Source organism: Pithys albifrons, chromosome 19 (assembly GCF_047495875.1).
Source record: "Pithys albifrons albifrons isolate INPA30051 chromosome 19, PitAlb_v1, whole genome shotgun sequence".
Taxonomy (NCBI): domain Eukaryota; kingdom Metazoa; phylum Chordata; class Aves; order Passeriformes; family Thamnophilidae; genus Pithys; species Pithys albifrons.
In genome coordinates, this window is record NC_092476.1 from 4,629,771 (window position 1) to 4,650,597 (window position 20,827).

At 37.9% G+C, this 20,827-nt stretch overlaps 1 protein-coding gene across 3 annotated transcripts in view; it reads right to left on the reverse strand.

Moving 5' to 3' along the window:
• ANKFN1 (ankyrin repeat and fibronectin type III domain containing 1) overlaps positions 1 to 20,602 on the reverse strand; it is a 120,390-nt gene extending 99,788 nt beyond the window's left edge. For 2 of the 3 annotated variants that reach the window (XM_071573851.1, XM_071573854.1), the window contains exon 1: positions 5,327 to 5,372. The gene's annotated coding sequence lies outside the window, so the exon portion shown is untranslated. Of the gene's footprint in view, positions 1 to 5,326; positions 5,373 to 20,535 lie in introns of those variants that run through there. The other variant, XM_071573852.1, reaches the window with a different exon arrangement.
• Positions 20,603 to 20,827: the final 225 nt, after the last annotated feature.

The following is a 20,827-nucleotide window of genomic DNA, read 5'->3' on the forward strand; positions in this document are numbered from 1 at the left end:
GAACTTGAAAATGCCTTAAACATCATGCCTGTAGCATCTCATCTTCTTACTGTTATCTAAATGAAATCAAGTTATTTTTTAACGTCCTACTGCAAGGAACCCTTCTTTAGCTAATATTGAACTGTAGAAGCTCCACTGAATTTGGGAGTGCTGAAACTTGTCACAGCTGAGGCTCAATCCTTCCCCCTGCGAATGCTCAGACAGCCACTCACTGTCCCAAATGCTCAGAATAGACAGAGTTACTGATACAAAATATACTTTATATAAGAACATGTAGCTATTATGGCATCTGTTTTTGATCCCAAATTCACCACAATGGTCAAATTCAGGCAGCATCAGTCTAATCATATAACATTGTGTCAGAAATCTGAAGAACACTGTAAATAAACAACATGGAGACATTCAGCTGCCCAGGGATGTCACAGGCTTTATATGCACACAGTACAGCAGTGAAAAGTAGGGTTATACAGATCACTTTTAAAGTAATCAACCTTAACTAATTAGATGTGGGGTATTTTATACTATATTAACCCATTTAGTTTCCAAAAGCTTCTAACAAGCATCATCTGGTTGAAATTCCAACTCAAACAAAGTAAAATGCTATGTTGATTATTTTTAAAGAATGATTTTCTGGCTATATATTAAATAAAAATTGAATGATTACTTTCACTTGTGAGCCAAGAAGTATTGTCACAGCCGACAGAGTCCAATAAAACTGGCCAGTTCTTTTCCATATCCTTTTGCAATGACCATAGATCAAATTTTCCATATATAAAATGCCTAGTGATATATATATGTTTAAGAGCTACAAATGGCTGAAAGGGAATTCAAACTCAACATTAACTTCTGAACAAATTTGATACACTTCATTATAACCATTTTTGAAATATAGTCATCATTTTAAATATTCTTACATGAACTTTCCCAAGCACTATAATCATACATTCAGTGAAATATTTCAAACTTTCCCTTTGCCTTTCAAAAGTGCACTGGCTGCACATGTCAACTTCTACAACATATTACTTTAGTCATTAAAATGTTGGACCTGAAATTTCTATCTATTCTAAGTGACAATTTGACTGATCTAAAACTTAGTTTGGCTACACAAAACACTGTGTTTTCAGTCTGAGTATCTACTCTCCTTTTCCAAAAGAATTTGTTACTCCCCTGGTGATGCATGATGGCTATTGTATAATCTTGCACTGCCCAAAAAAGAGGCTATAGAATCCAGCCTATACAAGCAGAGATTTATGAAGTGGCAAATATTTGCTTGAGACAATTGCTGACCTCAAAGGAACATCTTCAGGAGCCCAGGCCTGCTGAGCGTTGCCATATGATTCACACAAGGATTAGCTCAGAACAAAAGCTGCAGCAACTTTGTATTTAGAAGAAACTTGGATTCAGGTACATCATCTCAGCTTGACTCCATGTGAAATTTAAATCCAAAGGTCATTAATTTCCACATTGCCAGGAGGTAAAAGGAAAAGGAGACATTAGCCTTAAAAGATTTAGAAAAAGAGTGTTTTAGGATCCCTCTGCAGATTTCCATCTTTCGCAGTGCACCCTCTGCCTTAAGGCAGAGCACTAACCCTGACCTCAGAGCTGCTCTCAATGCATTTCTGATATGTTTCTGGGGAAGGCAAGTTTAGACATCAACTGCAAGCTCATACTGAACTTCCAGATCTTCCTCCAAAATGCATTCCAAACTCTCAAATTTTATTAGTACAGAAAAAACCTAGTTGGAATCACCTGGGAGATGATTCTTAACACTTGGAGGTGACACAAACGCAGGATACAAAATCAGTGATGGACTTTTTCAGGTAAAAAAAAAAAAAAGTAAAGCCAACATGTCATAGGAAGAAGAGATAATAGGTCCACAAATCTCATGGCTAAAGAATTAATAAAGGCAGGGAATAAGGAAGTAATATTGGTTCTCCATAGGGCTATCCATTAAAACTCTCTTGATAACATTCAGGAGAGAAGAAACATTAATCTAAGTCTTCTCATACGTGTGATGTTTGTGAATTTGAAAAGGCTTTGAGATGAGGTTTGTTTATCCAAACACTCAGATGTCCTACCTACTCTTGCACTTTAGAAGATGTTTGTGTGCTGTTCATTGCCTTTATGTTTTTCAGCACATCACATTGTTAGTTTTACATATTAATTGCTGAGGAATAAGCTTTCTTTCAGTGAAGTAAAACTTTGGGGTCTAACATTTTGCAGTTGTTTATTCACTACAGTTTATACCACATCAATATGCCTACACACCCAGCCAACATAATGTGATTATAGCAAATTTTACCATAAATGAGCTTGCAAGAGTGACACTGGCAATGAAGATGTGAAAGCACTAGATTTGGTGCACCTTAGAAACCAGAGTGCTCTCATGGGGCTTTGGAGAGTTTGCCTTCTCATCAGCCTGGAACAAGCTAAACCCACTGCTGTAGTGTTTTTCCAGCTGCTGTTACTCCTGTCACTCAGAGCACTCTGCTCTTGCATGTGCTACAGCAGGAACTGTGTTTGCTCTGCGATATAACACGACTAAGTGGAGTGTTGGGACAATGAAAGTTTTGGGGTGATTTGTCTACTTTCAGAGCCTCCATCTACCTAAGAAAGCAGCTGGGCCATTAGTCAGTTCACAATTCCTTGGTTTTCTGGTTCTTCCAACAAAAGATGCTGAGAAGAGGTTGCCCACTGCCTACCTCCAGGCAGTAGTGATGGATTTCAGGGGGGGTCAGACAAGTGCTAAGAGGCTGCAAGGGGCAGTACCACACCAGACCATCACACCAATGCTCTTCTCAGGGCTACAATGTAAAAAACCATCGGCCATGCACAAGGTGATATTTGGTCTGATTTTTATCCAGAGGTATCTTGCAGAAGTTATACCTGCTGATCTTTTAATGAGTAAATCAGATTGCCAAAGAATTACTCACATTATAAGCCTGGTCTTTTACTTGGTGTTGAAAAACTATATACTATATAAAAATGGTAAGATCCAGACACTTGATCTGTACAAGATTATCCTTCTTGCTAAAAGCATGAAACTTTGCCAAGTCCTTGGCTGCCAGCCACATAAATCAGCTTCTCATAACTCTTCCTATAGGTCAATCATCATTCATTTCTTTAATCTTTAAGACTAGCTTCCACTTTTTCTCCTATTTCAGCTTCATATATATATGTATCCTATGTGTAAAGCATCATGAAATTGAAGTAGCTGTTGCTCTGCTTATTCTACATTAGATCTTTCCTTCCTTTTCTAAGATATGTAACACTTCTGTAGATTATTAAAATTCTTGTTATTTACTTAGTTTCTGATGAAGTGATCCCTTGGTGTTACCTCCTTGTTTCCGGATTTCTGAGAAGGCTTCATTTACGTGTGCAGGGCACTTCAAATGCTTGGATAAAGGCAGGGTATAACTAGTGCTAATAACTGGACAAACTTAGTAAATGTGAAGTAACTAAAAGTGCTCTCAGTGGCTTATTCATACAAAATCTTTAACAGCAGGCCTGGCAAAAGTACTAACATTTTGTTCATCTGAATGAAAATTGAAAATAAACTCTACTCAAAAATGTAAATGTCAAACAAGGAGAAGCTGCAGAACTAGACACCAAATGGGGATGGGGGAAGAAATTAAGATCAATCATCAGTGACTGAAAATCCTTGCTTAAAAAACGACCCACACCCTAAACCCAGGATTTTCTTCATATATTGCAAAATGTGCATGCCAAATTGTAATTAGGAGCTCAAACACTGCTGACTAAATGTACAAAATTTTAATGCTGTATCTTAGCTGATATCACTGATTCAAGCAGTAATATTGTTTGAAGTAGCACATAGAGGGATGGAAATTTAACACAGACAGAAAAGGGAAACAATTGGAGTGACTCATTAGTGCCTGCATCTTTATTCAAGCACAAAAGCTAGTTTTATTCATAAAGGTGCAAACGTGGCAATTTTTCTTAATTTAAATTGGAGCTGTGAGACAAATTGTCAATCCCCAGGCAAAAGGGAGTATTGTGAAAACTGCTGGGACCTGTGATCACCCAGGCAAAGCTTAGCAGCACTGGGTGCTGTGCAGGCACACAGCAGGTGATCTGTAGGTTAGTGTTGGGTGAGGAATAGGAAGAGTAATGGCAGGATATTATTACTGACAGTACAAAGCAGGAGAGCTGGTGTGTGACACTTGTGCAGCTGCTGTGAGCACGCAGTCACCAACGACTCCTTTTTCCTGCAGTAATCACATCTGAAATAGGAACAACTAAGTTGCCTGTGGTGGGAAATGCACTGACTGCGACACTGAGACTCGTCTGGGAGCGTGGAGTCAGAGGGAGCCTGCACCCAAATGATCCGTGTGCTGCATCCTCTGGCACAGTATGAACTCGGGTGCCTGAATTTTAATTCAAATATAATGAAAAATTGTGACCAGAGGAACTTTGTATATTAAATTAGGAAGGACTGAGAGATAAATTCATTCCTTATGCAAGTCTGCCACAAAATATACTGACTTAAAATTGGAATAATTCAGATGTCAATTTTTAGGTAAAATGATTACACACTTAGGGAGTTTATGCATTAGGTTTTTCCAGCTGAGACTGACAAGAGCTCTGGTAATACATAACACTTTAGGAACAGCAGATCAAGTGTTTATTTCAATATACACAAAAATTAAATTTTATTATTTTATAGTATGCTGGATTTCACTGAATCACAGCTACCACTTTATCAATCCTGTGGCTATTTTGAGGGAAATAAACTGCTCTATTTCTGTTATTTATACACCACCACAGAAAAATTTTTCTACATATGAACATATATGTACAAACACCACATGCACACATCTTTTCTTTACCATGAAGAAAAGCAATGAGACCTATGCACAGAAAAGTTAATTCAGTTAAGTCTGCAATAAAAGGTCAATACTTCATCTCAGGTTGTGCACACCTTGCCAACAACTTCAAAAGCAAATACAATTTTGACAAGCAATCTGGACTATTTCTACAGTACTTTGCAACCCTTTCAAGATCCTCATGGCATATCATCTTTTAGTGGATGAGGAAGGAAAACAAAGAGGTGAGGTGAGATGTTCAGGGCTATAAAAGAAGTCAGTAACATGCTACGGACTAGAATCCAGTTGTGTTAATGTTTCCAAACCCTGAAATGCTCAATGCAGACATACAATCCTACCAGCAAACAAGGCAAGAATCACATCAGCACCCCTGTTGCAAACATACAAGCCTACTGGGAAGTGCTGGCCACTCCTGGGTGCCAGCCAGTAAACTTTCCCCCTCCTCAGCGTGAACTCTGATTGTGTGCCAGTTCACTTACCCAGGGTTATCATTTTTGCTGTCTGATGAGCGTGGAACAATTGCCTCCCGAGCACTGCTCAGGCAGAGCCGGAAGAAGCGTTTGCCTCCAGCCCAGCTGTCGGAGTCTCCATGCAAGATGCTGTGCAAAATGTTGAGTTAAAAGAAAACACGAGTAGGGGGAAAAGAGAGCTCTCTGAGAACCTCCACATGGTTCCTGTTGCTAAGGGAACCACTCCCTTTGTCTGCATAGGTTAGGAATGGCTGCTTCGTTTGGAGTCTGTCTCTTAAGTACTGAAAACAGCACAACAATTTCAGAAAGAAAAAAAAGAAACTCTCCAGAATATCTTACAACCAAAGAAAAACTGAACTGCCTAGGAATTCTTACATTAAAAGCAGCTATTAATAGTTGATTTGGGTGACTCCAAGGAGACTGTAGAACTCATCTGTGCCATCTGATGGGACAATACACCACTGCACACAGTTTAATTTAGTTATTGTAATCAGCTTTTGGGGATCATGGTAGCTGGATACAAAAAGATGGATCAAGAAATCAGGTCCAGTTTACAACAGTAAACAGGGAGATACGAGTAACAAGAAATAAAAGCTTATAATAGGTATTCATGATGGACTATAGAAGAGAGATGCCTTTACTTACACAGGGGCTTATAAAAATCTAAGCCTAAATCCTTAGCCCTGATCTTTGTACCTGGTCTGTCCCCAGGCCCAAAACTGCACAATTCCTGAACCCCCAAAATATTTGAGAATCTACCTTCTATACAGGCCTATTGGCCTCAGACCAGTTCAGCATATGGACTTAGGAATCCCTGCTCCTTATCTTTGCCCATCCCTGGTTTTAAGGGAGGGACAGGCAAAGGTTTAAAGAATACACTAGGATTGTGTACTGCTGGATAAGGATGATTTCACTGTCAGTCTGAGGTCCTACAACTCAAACAACTAATAGAAGTCATCAGGAAGATTGGTACACTGGGAACAGAAACACCTTGAATGTAATCTCAAATTTTTGTTTGCATTAAGAAAATCAACCTTCTTATGAAAATGTGTAGTACAACATGCATTGCACAACAAAATTCTATCTTGCTCTGTCTCAGCTGACACCAAACCCAGCACCTTAAAACACTGAGAGTGTAAGTTTTTTCCATGGACTTGTTTCAATGCATTAATGTTATGGGGGTAAAAATAGTCAAAGACTTGGATCCAGATAGAAATTTTCAAGCATAGACTTATCTGAGGCCATTAAAACATCCAGAGAACAATCAGGGAAATGTGTTACAAAAGGTCAAAATCTTAGATGATGCACTTCTGTATGGAAAACAGAATTTTCTTGTTCCACCAGAGAGCAACTGTGAGAGCCTGGAACAGTGGAGGGAGTTCAGCTCGGTCTTACAGTAAAGAGCTGAGCTTCACTTGGTGCAAGGTAGAGAGGAGTCAGGGTCAGTATTCTTCTGTTTTCCAGAGATCTGAGCTGACTTTCCCCCTGCAATCAAATACTTGTTCTTAGAGAACACTAGTCAGATAAGAGTATGAGATGTCTTTGCTTGCACACTACAGGCCAGCATTGGTTAACAAACAGGTTTCCATTGCACCATTTTTAGTAAGGAATATTTAATTGGAAACCACTTAAAATGTTTGTGATTGTATTTGTTATTTTCCCTTCAGAGGACTCATTTGAATTGCTCAATCCTACTGTGTATACACACACACATTCAACCCATTTTCTCCTTCTCACAGACAGACTGATGTCAAGCGAATGCAAGTGAAGGATCTTGGGATTCTGTGCAGTCACAGCAAGGCAGGCAATGGTTTTTCAGACTGAACTAAAGTCTCTGCCCATAAATTCTTTACTGACTTTCTTCTGCAGCTTGCAACCCATGGAATTTTCTTCAGTGTCATTACAAGAAGGGCAAACCCATGTACATTTAGCGCACTCAAAGTTAACTCCCAGGACTATAAAATTCATCAACACTTCAAATTAATGTTTAGTGAGTCTAACGGGGTGCTTTATCTAAGCCTTCTACAAATATTTGGGTAGAAAATGCCATCATTAATTCAGGAACATTCTGCTGATCATTCCTACTTTATCACTTTAGAATGAGGACATGGGGAGCAACTTAGAATAGAATCATAGAATCATGGAATCGATTGGGTTGGAAAAGACCTCCGAGATCATCGAGTCCAACCCTTGGTCCAACTCCAGTCCATTTACTAGATCATGGCACTCTTGAGATCACATTTGTGAAAGAGCCAGGGGCAGCATCAATGCAACCTCCTTCACTACTACACAATATTCCCCCACTTCCCCAAAAATAACCCAAAACAAACCAAAGCATTAATGTTTTTTCCCTTTATTTTAACAAAGACGGGTATTTTCTCTGTTTAATAGAAATTTTAGCACCTTATACAGAACATTTACCATTTTCCCATCGTTACAAGAGAAACACTTTTTTGAGAGACTGGTTGTGAGGCTCAGATTTGATGAAGACAAGGCAAATTTACAAAGAAGTGGGATTTTACTCAGAAACCTTTCTTCAGTGAAATAATAGGAACTGTATCTATTACTATAAATCCCATCTTCTCAACTGGAAAATAAACTGCGTTAAGTACTGAAGTCCTAAAGAGTCTGACTTTGTTATGCTAATCCAAGGTATTAAGAATGGTCAGAAAAGGATTCATTAATGGCTACTTGAATCAACTGCTTTTTGTCCCAAATGTTAACACATCCCCCCAGTCAGAAACTATCTAACACAGTGTCATTGAAGGTTATTTATTTACTTATATATAATAAGCAACTGAGCAGCTTGCAGTGCATGAAGTGAGGCTATGGAAAAGTACATTACAGTGCCCCTGCTTCAGGGCCCTCTCAGTCAGAATTTCAATATATGTGCCTATTCTCTGTTTATTATTCAGCCAAAAACATTGAAACTCTCTATCCCCTCAGTCCACTTAGTGACCAAGAAAAGATTGCCTGCCTTATATAAGGTGGCTTAAGAGGAATTTTTAAAATAAATATTTACAAAGCTTTAAAAATATTATTTTGTTTTGTTAAGGCTAAGTGTGTAAACATCATACCTGTTACAAATATAGATGTTGTTATGCAATGAAAAAGAGAAGCAGATGGAGCTGTTGATAGCCTCAGTGACAATAGTGCAACAAGCAGTCGCACAGGAACCATTATTCTCCTTATTTGGAAAATTTTCATATTCCCCAATTTCATTTTTTTTTCAGTCGCGAGTTGGAATTAAAATTCCACCATGAGAAATTTTCCATAGGAGGGTCATATTTAAAAGACCCTCTATGTTAAAAAAACCCCCACCTTTAGTTTGAATGAACTGACATGGATTTAAATGACCTGTGAGAGTATGTGTACGGTTGTATGTGCATGTATAAGGTTTCTTGTCCACTTTGGAGAGCCCAGACTCCCATCCCTCGTGGCCGTCTGCCAGGCAGGCCAAGAACGTGAAGAAACTTGACTTTCTGGCACCATTCCACGTGAGATGCCGCGGAGCTGAGAGCTGGGAAAAGCGGGTGAGCTGGCAGCCAACCAAGAACATTTCCATCAAAAATTTCATTGGAATAGACATTTTCATGCAACGTGTTAGGTTTTGGTGAACTGGCATTAGCTGAGAGAAAAATGTTCCACTGGAAGGTTTCCAGTTTGTCCTAGTGCTGAGATCTTGACACTTGGACTTCATATTTTTTGTTCAGCTGAAGAATGGATTTTTATTTCCCAGTGTCATGCACAGAGACAGAATGTAGTTTACTAGATTACTGATTGTATAAAATTATTTCTCCTGATAATGTAAAAAGCAGCTTTATTTTGCCAGTGCTGCTGTCTCATGACTTCATGTTTTTTGCCATTTCCCCACCCCTCAGTGTCCTTCATCTAAATGGATCACAACAAGGAGTGTCAGCAGAGTGGTGAGACCAGTACTTCGTACTCAGAGACAGATTTTAATATCTATCTCTGGAACAAGATTTCTGTCTTACTGTATTAGTCCAGTAGGGAAACAGTACAGCTCCACCTTGCAGTGTTATTAAAATTCATATATATAGATTATAACAATAAACCTGTAGCAGTTCTGACAAGTGTATAAAACATATTAGTGTCAAGTATGAAACTTCAGAAATCTCTTGAAGATAAGGCATTTATCTTGAGTAAAGATGTCACGGCATCGTGGCACAAAACTGAGGTAGAGAAGGCTACAGCACTGGATGAACAGTCAACTGCCCATTGAACACAAATGCAACGCACCCACAGATACTTCAAATATTTGATTTCACAGATTCTTCAAGACAAAGATGTACATGCAATATAAATACATATATATAATTTAGCTCTTCTTATTCGAGCTGCACATGTGACAATTCTGAGTTTGCTGGAAAACTTGAAGCAAGGGATGCTGCGAAACTGGACTGTTTCTGGATGTGCAGCTTTGGAACCTGCCTCTCAGAACACTTATTCACTACACCCCATTCAGGAAGTGATCTCACTGGAAAATCTGAGCAAAACATAGGACAGAAGTTCCAGACTCAAAAAGCTGAGGAATGTTCTTTTAAATGAATTTGGTCATTGTGAAAAGCATTAGATGATGGTCCTGAGGACCGAGAGCTGTTTGTGCACACAAGGACACACTTTTCCGATATCCTTTCATGCCAATGTATGTTCACATTGAGCTGCAAATTTATCTTCCCATCTTGGGCATCACAGAACTTCACTCAAAACTAGAGATAGAGCGCAGATTTCTTAAGCCTGAGGATAAACATCTTTATAATCACAAAGACACTTTATTCACACAATAATTAATCCCCTAAGTTTTTGAGTTCTCATAGCAGAAAAGAAACTGAGCAACCCATTCTCTGTGAGCACAAATAGGTAATTCTCTCTACTAGTACTGTAGTAGTATCCTTCAGTCTCTAGCTCTCTAAACTTTGAGCACAGGCACCAAATTTGAGCTGAAACAGCATTAGACACATGCCTATAGGATTGCTGTCTTGCCTTTTGATACTGGTAATGAAATAAGCATTAATGCAGTAACAAAATGTCAGCTAAACTTGACCAAATCCCAATCCCAGACATACTGCAGCAAGTCTTAAAGAGGCCTGTGGACATTCCACTAGTTTGGTGCAGCGCAGTTAATTCAGCTTTATGTCTCATTTTACTTCCTTGAATTTCTTATTCCATTTGTAGGAATAACTCCTGTCATTTTCAAAAGTATGAAACTTCTCCATCTCCATTTCAAGTTGCTGTCAATATTTCTGGGCTGTGCAACTACTTTCCTCAAGTACAATTGACAAAATTTGCCCCAATAAGGAATTAACATTTCAACAGGAGAAAACAGAAAGTATTCCAGGCCTGCTGAAACTGATGTGAGACTATCAAAGAAAGTATTTGTACAGAATTAGCAAAGCACAGGTCAGACATGTTGGCCAAGAACTCAAAACAGTTCAATTACTTCAGCTGGTGTTCTCTGCTTGATAATAATGTACATCTTACACTTCCCCTGACAAGCGCTGACTTCAGATTTATCTCTGCTGTTGATTGCTGTTCTTTACAAGATATGGATTTAGAAAGCTGTGCCACCCACTTGCAGCAAATTTAAATTTCTAAACAACAGCAAAGTTCAGTGACAGCATCATGAGAGGCTGCTGAAGGATAATTATTCTCTTTACAAAGAGAACATCTCTCAAGCTGTGTTTAACTTTACATACAGATACAGACACACACATATATTCAGACTAAATTTACTGTACAGTGCTTGATTTCTCTTCACTATAACTATTTTCTGTGTCATCACTGAGAGCATTTCCAATGTACATATTTGCTCTGACACCTCTAGATATCATCATCATGTTCTCTCATGCCCTTGAGTGAGATTGACTCACTTCCATCTCTTCTGTTGCTATGAAAAAGCAAAGAGTAGTTACACAGCTGTCAATGAATTGGATTTTTTTCTGTCTGCATTTAATCCTTTTAGCTGTATACTGAGATAGGTAGTTCTATCATCCAAGTCATATTCATATTTTACAGAAACTCCAGGTTAACCTTTTGCAGAAATATATACTTGGTTCTTGTGTTATTTTCACTTTGATTAAGACAGACAAACTACAGAATAAAAGAAGCTGACTACATTTAATACAACAATTATTACAAACGCCTCAGAAGTAGAATTTTCAAAGTAACAGGTCTGCTGGGGGTGCTCCTGTCACCAAGCACACACAGGTAATACTCCTTTCTGTGTCTCATAAAGCAAAAAGAACTCCTAAAATTGAACTTCACCCACTCCAATCAAAATGCCACTCAACTGCTGATTGAAATATCCTTCATTCAAATCAGAGTGAGTGCCTTTAATGACTACCCAAAAGGCTGTCAAATTAAATAAGAAACAAAATGCAAATAAATTAGCATTCCTAGCTACTGATATGCTATAAATATTTATGAGGAAAAAAAGATGCTGTAATTTCAAATGATACCACAGGCCTATTTTGCACAAACAGTTAAAACAGTTATACACGCAATACTGTACTTTGCAATTTTTTTCCATTTCACATCACCATAATCACCTAATAAATATTTAAATGGACCCATTTGCTGTAACTATAAAAGAACCGTGTAAACTTGTTGTCATCTAGACACATAAGCCGCAGTGGAGTCAATGAATTTCAACAGTCACTTAATATTGCAAGCCACAAGCTACCTTAAACCTGCCAGCAACTGTCTGCCAGGAAGCTACTGCAGCACCACGGCTACCTCCTCCAACCCAGGACACGAGATTCATTATGAATGCGAGCATTGCTACTCTAATTAGGCCTGGGAGAGGTTTAACAACCATGCTACAGTCTTGCTGCTGACAAATATAAAAATAAAGCCTTGTTCAAATTAGCAATGTGAAGTGAGAAGGCCTAGAAGCAGCAACTGTCTGACCAGTAGTGAAACAGTTCTAATCTATAGTGAGGTTATTTTGCTTCATAAACTGCTAGTATGTTACCTGCAGGAGGTCTCCCTGTAAAATGAATTATAGTAAGCTATATGTGATAATTAACCGTGCATTAGCAAATATCTTGAAACAGGGGGGCTCTGTTTTCTCTGTATTTTGACTAATAAAAGCATGAATTTGTTCAACAAATGATCATTTAGGTTGTGGAATGCTAAGCATATTGGAAGAACACAGTAAGCAATAGAATATTGTAGGTGGACTAACAGTTTCCTTACAAAAACAGGCTGTTTAATAGGCTGGCTCCATACTACGTTATTCACAGTACTAAAAACCACAGTGTTGGGAAGACAAATACAATATACATTTAAAATAATATAAACCTTGTACTCATATTTACTTTAAAAATGCCATGGATGTGACAATAAAAAAAATCCATAAGCAAACGTTTATTTCAGAAAGAGAAAATCCCAAATGACTCTTTCCAGAATGTAAACAGATAGTGAGGCAATTGGTATGGTCATCTTCTCTAGTGGGGAAAAAAAATGCAGCTGGGTTTAAAATAGTCTACATCATATGAATATGAAGCAAGGAAAAAAATTAATTTGTTATGTATACTGCTTAACACAATAAAAATAAAGTGGTGCTATAATTTATTTTAGCTTCATTTACATCTTATGAAAACATATTTAACCATAACACTTTATGGAACTGTGACTGTACCAGCCTCACTCTTGGCTGTGAATCAGGGGTCAGAGCCACTGCAGCATACACAGGTTGACAGTCTGTACCTCTTTATTCATACTACATGGGCTGGAGCCCAAGCCTCCAAACATCACAAACTGAATCTATCAGCTTTAGGCAGATTCCATGTAGGAAGGACTAATTATAGGATTTGGCCTTATCAGGGCTATATCTGCAGCCCCAGAGTTAAAGAGATGAACCACAGGTGAAAAGAGAAATTACTGAACAGCGATGGCTCATTCATAAATACTGCCATTCAGAAGTCCCTCAAAAATATTAGTATCTTCCAAACAGAAGTGTTCTCTGAATTTAGATAAAGCCAAGATCAGCCTATACCCTCAGCTGTATGTCTCCATTTCCTCCCACCCAGCACAGCTCCCATCTGCCCTGGAACAAACACCACACTCCCAGTGCCACATCTGTTCCTTCAGCTGCCAAGCCTATCCCAGCTGAGGTAGGGGCTGAGATACTCCTCAATTTCCAAGGCAGGGAGTTATCAGTGAGATGCAGGAGTTGTGAACATGTGCAGACATTCAGTCTTAGAGCAGGACAGGATACTCAGCAAGGTGGGCCCTGGAGAAAAGTGCGAGGCTGTGACTGCAGCATCCTGGCCCACACAGCCAAGAGCAGGAATGCTTCCATCACATTCCTGCAGCCTCCCTTTGGAGCACCCATTTGGTTCAACCAAGGGATATTGCCTTGGTATTGGCTTTACAATATCTATTAAAAGTATTGGAGCAGTAAATGCATATAAATCACATATATGTAATATTTTCATATTTTCATTTTGTAGAGCTGAATGATTATTGCCATCACATTACAAAAGGTGGGTCAGCAACTCATTGCTGGGAGGAAATAGGCACTCTCCTTACAGAAAATACTCTGTATAGTTAAAAGTTACTATAAATTAGTGGCAAGCATGTGGCTGCAGGTTATTTCTACAGAAAGATGAGAAATTGTAAAAACAAATTTGTATTCCTCCAAGTGCATACACATTTTTTGTCTCAAATTCATAAGCAGGAATCAGCTGATAAAGGAGGATGAGTTTGAGATTCTGTTTTTTCCTAAATTTCCATCATATACATTTGACTTATGTGCAAGAGGAATTTTTAAAAATTTTTTTAAAGTTTCACTCTCTCAACAACATGATTTTTCATTACAATTAAGGACATGAGATAATTTTAACCATCACAATTTGAAAATGACCACAGGTATTCATACTGTTGCAGTTAATAAAGTTTGAAAATCCAGTGTCACTTCTAAAATTTTCTTTTCAAAATGAAAGCCAAGCTCTTAAAAGTTGCTTTTACCATTGCACTAACCTTCAGTTTTATAAGGTAAATGAGAACTTAGAAAGTAGTGTGCTGTATTTTCTAGTTGAATTATATTTATAGACTTCCAGGCAGAGGGTAAGATTGCCCCCTTTTGGAATTTTTCAGAGTAACAGTCCAAATAAAGAATCGGGAGCAAAGCATTCCTTATTCCTACTTAAGATGTGCATCTCATCAGGGATTATTTGTGCTTCATACTGTTGTGTTCTCGTGTTACTATGTATGTGGCTTCACATTCCTTATTAAAGCAACAGGCATGAAAGAATCCAACTGCTCTTGCCAGCAACCACAAAGGCACAAAATCTAAAGTCAGATAAAGGTAAACATCTGGAACCTTCCAAGGAATGCAGTAGTAAAGATGGAACATATAACTGCATTCTCCCCTTCTCTGCTCTGTAGGACAAACTTCAGACACAGTAATCTGTGGCTACAGAGTCCCTTAAAGTAGCATTCTCTGATAAAATTCACAGAGAGCTTAGTATTTTAAATAAGAAATGAAACTACTGAAGTGCTGAAAGCAATAAGACAGTTCTTCTGATTCCGTATTTAATTTAATACCAAACTCACCGTTGGTATACTGATCTGGTGTTTGGAGTTTTTCTTTTCAATTTGTCAGCTCTAACACCTAAATGGTGGTCATTGAGCAAGTGTACTAGTCCTTCAAAAAAATGTTTATGACCACAGTCAGAACATGCACAATAACCAAAAGCCTGAGTGGAGATATGTATTTTCATTCAATCTTAATTTTTGTGTTGCAGCATCACAATGCCCAATATATCAATAATATTTTGAACTGAAACCCATGCAATTTAGTCCTTTTGAGTAGTTAATAATTAGCATTATTTGGAAATAAAGCATCATTATTCTGTTACTTGACCAGTATCTTCTTCTAATTTTAGAAAGCTTATATTTTTTAATGTACAATTAATTATCATATACAGCACATTCCCATTTTTGTTTCAAAATGTGTCTTTCAATTGCCAAATCCCATCCATTTTCATATGAGCCTTGTCGCTCAAAAGCAGTAAAGAGTTTAATCTAAAGAAATGTCTTAGTATGTCTTCAACTAAAAGTGGTTCAATGGCCATCTGACAAGGGGAAACATGGAGAGACCTCTCAATGGACATTGATAAACTGACATAAGCCAGCAATAAAACAGAAATCAGAGAGTATTAGTGGGAGATACACTGATGTATCTCATCACAACTAAAGATGACATCTGTTCAAGGGAAGTGGGAAGAGCAGGCAGTCAATCCACCACAACAGACACAGAAGAAAACAGAATATTTAAACTGTGCAATTCTGCTGAAGAACTCCCCACCCAAACTCTGTAGGCAGTATTAAATAACACCTTCTTATTTTTCTCTTTCAGACTGTAAGGAATATAACATCTGGATTTCCACCTTACTACAATCAATATTTTGCCTATATTTAGTTCAATGAACTAAACTGAGATTAGACTAATCTCAGTCTACAGCATATCTGAGCATCACTACTGAGCACAATACTATAGAGCACTGTTCATGTGGGTGCTGTAAAAACACCTTTGTGCCAATTAACTTCAATGCAAGTGCCTCAGGCATGGGTCCTGTCACTCATATCTCAGTTTTTAAAAATTTTAAAAATCATCCATAACATTTTTCTTGTGGTTAATATTGTCATGTTCTTAATCTCTTAAATAGCATAGTTTTAAGAGTGTGATGAAAGTGATCCTCATTTACACACACTTTATCTTGGCTTCACAGTGAGTAGATTATCACATAAAGAAGATTAGGTATTGCAAATCTTTAAGTTTTCATAGAGAAGTGAAGCCCCTGCTTTCCTGAGTAAGACTGGGAGTGAAAACCATCATTGCACATAAAGCACCAAGTGTAACAAGATGAACCGCAGTGTAACTTTCCAGACTGTTTGCCCAGGCTGTTTAATGCCCTGTGTATTTGTGCTGAGGGAAAGGGAGAGCTTAACTTGAATTATGTCCTTGCTGCTTTCAAAATACTTTAAACAGTTATTCAAACTGTAGCCAGTGTGTCATGCATTCCAATACAGAATATAAGAATCTATGTATTTAGTGTCACTGTAAGACTTTTACCTCGAGTTTTCCTTTCAGTGCCATGAAGTTAATCATGAGGAAGGAATGCACTCTCTGATCATGCTAATTAGCTCCCTGACTATGACTTCTAAAGAGATCACTTAATGTGTCCTCAAGGATGCTGAAAACCATTTTATTAAGAGAAATGCTTGGTTTCCTTTACTAACACATTAATTGGACCAACAGACTGTCATTAAGCAATCTGTAGCTGTCTTGATATCTATATATGGACAGGGAATACCACTGCAAAAGATACATTCAAGATTTAATAACCACATTTTATAGCCACTGAAAATTACTCTACTAGGGTAAGGATAAGAGGAGGAGAAAATTCACTCATGCTTTCAGAAAATTTAAATTTGAACTTTCCAGGGTGTATTTTTTTACATATAAAGGGTATGAATCACTGCTCTGGATCTGTCCACATAATTTCATGCTTTAATTTTACCTCTTTGTCATTACTGCAGGACACTAAGGAGCAATGCCAACTGATACATAGTTTTGCTAATGACTGTAAAAGGGCTTAAAAAACACATTAGATGGAAGAAACTTTCTACCTGCTTCCTTAAGCTAAGGAAAAAAATGCTTTGTGGGTTTTACCATGGCTCAGAAAGTTTTAGAATGTTCTCTTCTTTGCCACATTTTGATATAATTTCTTCCCATTCTGTCACCAAGGCTCTTATTATGAGGCCTCAACATAGCCAAGGTGTTAATTCTGTTAGTGCTTGGGTGGGAGGTTGGCCAAATAGCCCCACCTACTGCTCCCATCAGGCCTCCTCTGCTCATTCCTCAACAGAACATGAGAAAGAGGTTCTACCTCTTGGGAATAGGTCCCAGTGACTCTACTTTTTGCTCTCCTGTGCTCTAAGGAAGGGTGGAAGTTATCACACCTGAAACCAACCCCTCCTCACTGCAGAGCAGTTGTCACCAGTACTGTGGTATTTGTAAGACACACAGAAATTCTGTCTGTTTGTTTAGAAGGAGAAACCACTTCATCTACTTAGGAATCTATTTTGGAACCTGACTGAAGCATGTAAAGGGCTGACAGGATCTGAGTATTTGTAAAGAGAATGATTTGAAAATAAAACTGTTTGTGAGTGTAGGAGAGAATGCTTATTATGTGCTTCCATAATCACATATTTCATCCAAATTTAGAATTTGTTGAGTAAATCTCAAAACAATTTATGACCTCTCTAAAGCAATTCCCCAATTGTTCTTCAGGCAACTCAAAGGCCATGTAGCACAGAAACTGCTGTAGGCTGCAGAATGTTTTCATCTTACTGGGGATTTTCACTCTGCTTTGTCAAAGTTGAAGGCAGAGGATCCACTGTTGGGCCCACAAATAGATCTAAATGAGATATCATAAAAGGATTGAAAGCTGTGTCTTCAATACAAAACTTTCTTGTGTCTATTAAACATCAACTCAGCCATCTTGCTGTATTTACAGTTCCCTCTATTTTTTCTAATACCACTTGAAATATATCTAATTGTGTTTGCAACAAGGCATATAATCAGCCAGGCCATTTGATCACTATATTTGGGTTGCAAAGCAGAAATTCTGAATAAGTGGGAGGGGAACATAGTAGAACAACATTTCTGCTTAATTTTTTAAAATAAACTATTGAGCACTTCAGCACTGATTCATAAATTGTTTCCAGTTAATCAAAAAAATAAATGTAGAACTAACTATTTCAAAAAGAATAAATTTACAATCAGTATTTTCTGGTTGCCCTTTTCCTCTTCTCATCCTTGGCCAGTCAGGTATCAAACCAGCTCTGGCTGCTCCTGAGCCACTCAAGCCCTGGCTGCTGAAACAGGAGTATAAGAAAGTTCTACCAAGTTTAGTGGAAATGTTGACATTTATGCCAGAAGTGCACACAAACACATTAGGAAAATATGGTTATCTTGGCAACTGATGTGACCTCATTGATGTTTAATCCTATTTTCAAAAATAGTGCTTGGGAAATTTAATACTTTATATGGTAAATAGATTAATATATTTATTAAAAAGGATGAGGTGTTAACCTTTGCAAAAAGATTGAAAGCTAGCCCCTCTGTTTCTTAGGGAGGTATTATATTCCAGATGCATAATTATTAATATTAAATTGAGTTTTCTACATCCAGTACTACTGAGTTTATGATTAACATAAAATGAACACAGTTGCTTTAAAAAACTTCTTATATGTATTCCACAGCTTCACTGAATGCATTGATTTGCTCTACAGGTACACTCTGAAAATGGTTTAGAATTCAACATGATTTTTGCATTTACTACACTCTGCAAAATATCCTAAATACAGATAACAGGTAAAGATTAATACTCTTTTATACAGGAGCTTTTTGAGTCACAAATCTATGTGGTAAAAAGTCTTCATTAAAACAAATATCTATCTTTTTGGGGAGGGAGACCAAGTTTCTCCTGAAACCTCCTAAAAAGAGCAGCTGTAGTTTTTGCATTTCATAATGAGAATACTGAAACTGATTTGATTTTAGGGGAAAATATTTCTAGTCAGCTCTAATGATAGGGAGAATTACCTGTCATCACTCAGTTTGGCTGAACAAGGAGTTCTCACTTTATTCTATAAATGCAGAAAATGCTTGTAAAAACTGAGATTTAAAACATCTAATAGCATCATCCACTAACTCTACACCAGGGAAGCTGTAGGAACAATAAAGGCAAGAAGCGCAAGAGAGGGCCTGTTGAGATTAGCAGCAAAGACTCAGTGTAATTGGACATGCCATCACATAGGAAACAAAAGAAATGGGCATTAATTCCCCAGTGAATTATTGGCTGCCCTTCTGTCATTGCTTGTATTGAGCTCAGGATGAAGTTTTAGGGAAGTTCTTAGGAGACCTTCTTTATCATGAGCTTAAAACCATTAAACTTGTCTTTATAAAAAGAAACCAGCACCACTTCATGCAGTCTGTGGAAAGAGTACAGACAAGAATGTCAGGCTACTTCCAAGACAGTCAATTAAACTCTAACATGCATGTGCAGGCCAAGTTTCTTCCATCAGAAGGAGCAGTCTCCATGAGACTATTTAGTTACATCACTGTTTATCTGGAGCCTCTGACAAGATACAGCCAAATCAATTTCATCCAGAGAAGGCAGGCTCCTGCTAAGTTATATCCCTGTTTTTCACTTCAAAAAGACATCATAATTGGTTTATGAAACACACACAAAAAAATGTAGCCTGCTGCAGTGCCACAGTTCCCCATAAATGTTCTGAAAACCAGAAGAGCTGTTGCTATAGCAGGCACATGAGCTTTGAATTCGTTGCTAATGAGTAGTGCTTGGAAAACATACTGAGAAATAATTGCAAGTTAATAACCAGGTTTCAGAAAATCCAAATGATCCCTTTTTATTCCATGTGTCATAGCAGTCTGAGTGTGGTAGCACAATGCTACCTAATCTTAATGAGGTTCCTTAATCTTCCATTGGCTGGAGTTGATTTGTTCCATTCAAAACTGGTGCCCTGAAGTTTTTGGTAACTCTCAAATCCAATTATTCTTTAGTTATCACAAAAAAACCACACCCCTTTTGGGGGAGAATCAAAGGAAATAAGAATTTTTCTTTAAAAACCCCCACTTTGTCTCAGACTGTCATAAAACTCTATTCATACTCATTCCAGTTTGCCAATTTTTAGTACTGGGTTTGCTCAAGTGTAAATGCAGCTAAGTCGTTGCTATTAACACCCTCCCATAAACTGACTCTTGAAAAAAACAGTAGAAATATGAACAGTTCCATAAATGGAAATTATAAAAAGCCTATATGAAATATTTATTTATTAAAATATTACTTGTTTATAAGTATGTCCCATGAAAAGGTATTGACCACACATCAAAGTATCAGTATCTGCTTGGTTTAAAATATCAGCACACACTTGGAAGGCAAAACAAAAGTGTTTTCTCCCCTACAAATATTTCAAATTCCATTCTTCATATAAAATATTCTAAGTATTTAGAGAATAGCAAAGACACATTCTGCTTATGCATCACAGTAAAAAAATGCGATTTTCATTCTTCACAAGTGAAAAATTGTGTCCAGAAAAGCATACAGAAATCTACTCATCAGATAAGTGAACTATGTAAGGAATTATTTGAAAATACTTACATGCAGTGACTCCAGTTCGCTTTCCCCCTCATCAGCCTACTCTGTTTCTCACTTCTGTTGTTATTCAAGCCTCAGCTGAGACAAACTGTCCTTGACAGAGATGCATTTCATCAGAGCTGCTTTGTGTGTGTGCCATTCCCTGGATGAACACTCTCCCAATAACTGATGGCACCATCGGGGTTCTCCTGCTCCCCCAGCACCGGCAGTGCGGCCGCTCCGGCATCTCCCACTCGCGGAGCCTCTGCGGGCAAGAAACAATAGATGAGCAATGACAGCTGATAGTGCCCAACTC